This window comes from Mandrillus leucophaeus, unplaced genomic scaffold (assembly GCF_000951045.1).
Source record: "Mandrillus leucophaeus isolate KB7577 unplaced genomic scaffold, Mleu.le_1.0 Scaffold1025, whole genome shotgun sequence".
Classification (NCBI taxonomy): Eukaryota; Metazoa; Chordata; class Mammalia; order Primates; family Cercopithecidae; genus Mandrillus; species Mandrillus leucophaeus.
In genome coordinates, this window is record NW_012098377.1 from 293,154 (window position 1) to 297,367 (window position 4,214).

At 43.4% G+C, this 4,214-nt stretch overlaps 1 pseudogene; it reads left to right on the forward strand.

The window, feature by feature from the left end:
* Positions 1-2,490: 2,490 nt before the first annotated feature.
* On the forward strand, positions 2,491-3,867 carry LOC105537713 (annotated as a pseudogene).
* Positions 3,868-4,214: the final 347 nt, after the last annotated feature.

Consider the following 4,214-nt stretch of genomic DNA (forward strand, 5'->3'; position numbering starts at 1 on the left):
GTCACTAGGTCCTGAATCTGCAGATTCAACAAACTAAAGGTGGAAACTATTTTTAAAATAATGGTATGGTGGAGTTGTGTATGCATTGCACAGGAACAAACTTGTTTTTCCTTGTCATTACTTCCAAAAAATACAGTAAAACAAGAATTTACATGGCATTTACATTTTGTCAGTTATTCTAAGCAACTTAAAATGATTTAATGTGTCTGGGAGAAAGTGCATAGGTTTTGTACAACTATCACATCATTTTATATAAGGAAATTGAGCATCTACAGATTTTGATGTGTGCTGCGGTTCCACAAACAAGCCTCTTGAATACCCAGAAATGACTATCTTTGAGATCTGTGCTGGATGCTCCAAGGCATTGTACGTCGGAATTCCAAAAATTACTACTCCACAATCCCTAGAGAGTTATCCTCATCCTTGTGATCCCACATGGTTTCCAGCCACACCAGCATTCCAGTATGATGGAAAAAAAATGAAGGAAAGGAGAAGTTTTGCTTCTTTGATTGATCTTCTGAGCCAGGACTTGCTTATATCACTTTTGTGCATCTTTCCTTGAACCGCACTTTGTCATACAATGGCTCCCTCCATCAAGGAAAACTGGAATGTGGGTCCTTCTGCTGCTTTTAAACTCTCAGAATTGTTATGTGACCAAAGAGGAAAATGAATATTAGGGCAATGTTGCAGTCTCCTCTGCCTCTGACTGTTTCTGATTCTGTGCTCACATCAAGATTTATCAGGAACTCCTCTGAAATGATGAGTGATGTGACAGAGAACCGTATAGACGTCTCATGAGAGTTCCAGGGACCAGGGGCTGTTACTGGACCTACTGTTTGTGTTGTGATCTCAGAAAAACCCTTTAATTTTCTAGGTCTTGGCTTCATCTTACGTTATATGAAGATGATACCATAGATGATATTTAAGGAATACATGCTACATGTTCGTGATACCACAGTGAAAACGACAGGCATGACTTAGTTGTTATGAAGCTTCAGGTTTCATGAGGAAGACAAGTACACCATTACCCTAAATATAGATGGACAAAGTGTTTAGTGCTCTGAGTGTGAGTAACAGATGTTCTCCTTTTCCTCCCATTTCCTTTTCGAGCCAATCAGGGCAGTAGCAGCTTGTCTCTCTAAAAGAGCTCATGATGGATGAACTCACTCCAGATGCTTTTTTGTACTCCCAGAGGAGGGTACATCTTCTTTCTACCTGGAAAGCTCCTGCCCCTGTGCATTCTCAGGATTCCAGAGCAAAGGTGGCCTCTGATAGGCAAAAAGGAACTCCTGAATTTGTTCCTAAATGGCTTTCACTCTCCTCTATTTTGTTCCCTATTTGATTGGCTTCTCCTTCTCTATCTGAAATTTGTTTAGGTTAGTTTTTTTTTTCAACCCACAATTTTGACTGCCAACTTGGATTTAACTTGAGAATCACTCCTCTGCTTTACCCCCTCTAACATGTATAATTGACAGAGTGGTGCGGGTCTAAAGGGCTGCTCCAAGACTAGATCGTGAGTCATCCCTGCTGGGCTCAAATTCGCACTATATGAGTCCGAGAATGAATAGTTCACTTTTTGTGTGTTCCAGTGCATTATCTGCCGTACGGGAATAATACTCATTCTTACCTCCTAGGCTCTTCAGATGATTAGGAGAGACAATACCTTAAAAACTCTCAATCAGCTGCTGTTATTCTCCCATATTAGACCCAGTCCTCATTCTCCAGTTGAAATCTGCATGAACATTTCTCTTTATACTCCAAGCCCTACACATCTCCTATATCCCATCACGGACTTCTCTCATACAAATGTTTACAGCAACAAAGAAATGCTAACAAAGATCTCCTGAAAGAAAGAATGAAATCGGTTTACATTGTTTATACCCAGCAGAACACTTAGCACTCCCCCATAGATATTCCAACACTTCAATAACCTTTTTCAGTGGCACTCAGACCTCGCCCTCACTTACTCTTTCCTCTGCTATATGGCTGAGCATTTCAACTCAGACCCACACCCTACGCAAACATTGTATACAAAATGCTTTTAGATGTTCAGCATAACCACATCGAGTCCTCATTTTAAAGACACATCAGTGATTAATTTCAGGTTAGGCACACATCAATAATTCTTTTTAACACAGATAGAGTTGTCCACAAATAGAATTCTGATGAATGAAATTTTCTTCATCTAATTACACTTATGTGTTCTGATGTTGTACATGGTGCTTTCATTTTCATTTTCCATTTCACCAAAATCTACCATTACCATTAGGCTCCTCATGCATGCATTCATTCATTGAATGAATATTTATGAAGAGCACAGTGTGCTGCTCATGGAAACAGGCACCGGGAGTATGAAATGTAAAATGTAGTCCTGTCTGCAATGACTGACACACTGAATTATTTCTTACCTACCAGGCCCAGTCATTTTCACACTTATTCTAGTGAAGGTCACATTTTCCTCTGGTTCATAATGCATGGTCTTCTTTCCTGTCCATGGATGATCAGTCCTAGTCATGAGGGTGTCACAACCACCTCTTAGTGTATCTGAATTCCTCCACCTGAGAGAAAATGTCAGGCCCAAGATACAGTAAGGATTGGGTCCACAGCCCTGGCCGGATGAGTTGGGGTGTTTTGATCATAAGGTTATTCCCATGTCAGCACAGAATTTGTGTGGCAGCAGACAGAGGTCAGGCTTCAGAATCAATAAGAACTGGATTTCAGACTGGATTTGAGGACCCCCACCTTTTGATAGGTGACTTATTCTCTGTGAGCCTCTGTTTCTCTCTCCTTAAAATAAAGACAGTAAATCTCACATGGCAGGGTGGTGGGGAGAATCAAAGATGATACAGCTGGTGATCATATCTGGTTTGTGTTCCCAGGGGCACCAGACTGGGGTTTCTGAGCATGGATCCAACCATCCCAGCCTTGGGTACAGAACTGACACCAGTTAACAGAACTGAGGAGACTCTTTGCTACAAGCAGACCCTGAGCCTCACGGTGCTGACGTGCATCATTTCCCTTGTCGGGCTGAGAGGAAATGTGGTTGTTCTCTGGCTCCTGGGCTGCTGCATGCGCAGGAACACTGTCTCCACCTACATCCTCAACCCGTCTGCGGCCGACTTCCTCTTCCTCAGTGGCCACATTATATGTCCCCATTATGCCTCATCAATAATGTCCATCCCATCTCTCTAATCCTCTGTCCTGTGATGACATTTCCCTACTTGGCAGGCCTGAACATTCTGAGCACCATGAGCACTGAGTGCTGCCTGTGCGTCCTGTGGCCCATCTGGTACCGATGCCGCCGCCCCACACACCTGTCAGTGGTCCTGTGTGTCCTGCTCTGGGTCCTCTCCCTGCTGCGGAACATCCTGGAGTGGATGTTCTGTGACTTCCTGTTTAGTGGTGCTGATTCTGTTTGGTGTCAAACATCAGATCCATCACAGTCATGTGGCTGATGTTTTTATGTGTGATTCTCTGTGTGTCCAGCCTGGTCCTAGTGATCAGGATCCTCTGTAGATCCCGGAAGATGCCGCTGACCAGGCTGTACCTGACCATCCTGCTCACAGTGCTGGTCTTTCTCCTCTGCGGCCTGCCCTTTGGCATTCAGTGGGCCCTGTTTTCCAGGATCCACATGTCCTGGTCTTATATTGTCACGTTCATCTAGTTTCCATTTTCCTGTCATCTCCTAACAGCAGTGCCAACCCCATCATTTACTTCTTCATGGGCTCCTTTAGGCAGCATCAAAATTGGCAGAACCTGAAGTTGATTCTCCAGAGGGCTCTGCAGGACATGTCTGAGGTGGATAAAGGTGGAGGGCAGCTTCCTCAGGAAACCCTGGAGCTGTCAGAAAGCAGATGGGGCCAGTGAGGAAGAGCCTCTGCCCTTTCAGTCCGACAGGACTTTGAGACCAACACTGCCCTGCCACCCTTGACAGTTATATGCATTTTTCTTAGCCTTCTGCCTCAGAAATGTCTCAGTGGTTCCTCAAGGTCTTTGAATAGATGTTTATCTAACCTGACAGTTTCAGCTTTCACCCATGGAAAGTGTTAGTCTGACAGTGCAATGTTTAGATTCTCCTTGATATTACCAACACATCTTCTGTGTTATCTTACACTGAATCTTTCTTACTGAACACTTCTTCTATAATTTTCATTGTAATTAATGGAGTTCCTATCTGAAACCTTAAAACTCTTCTTTATACTTGTTTGTATCTG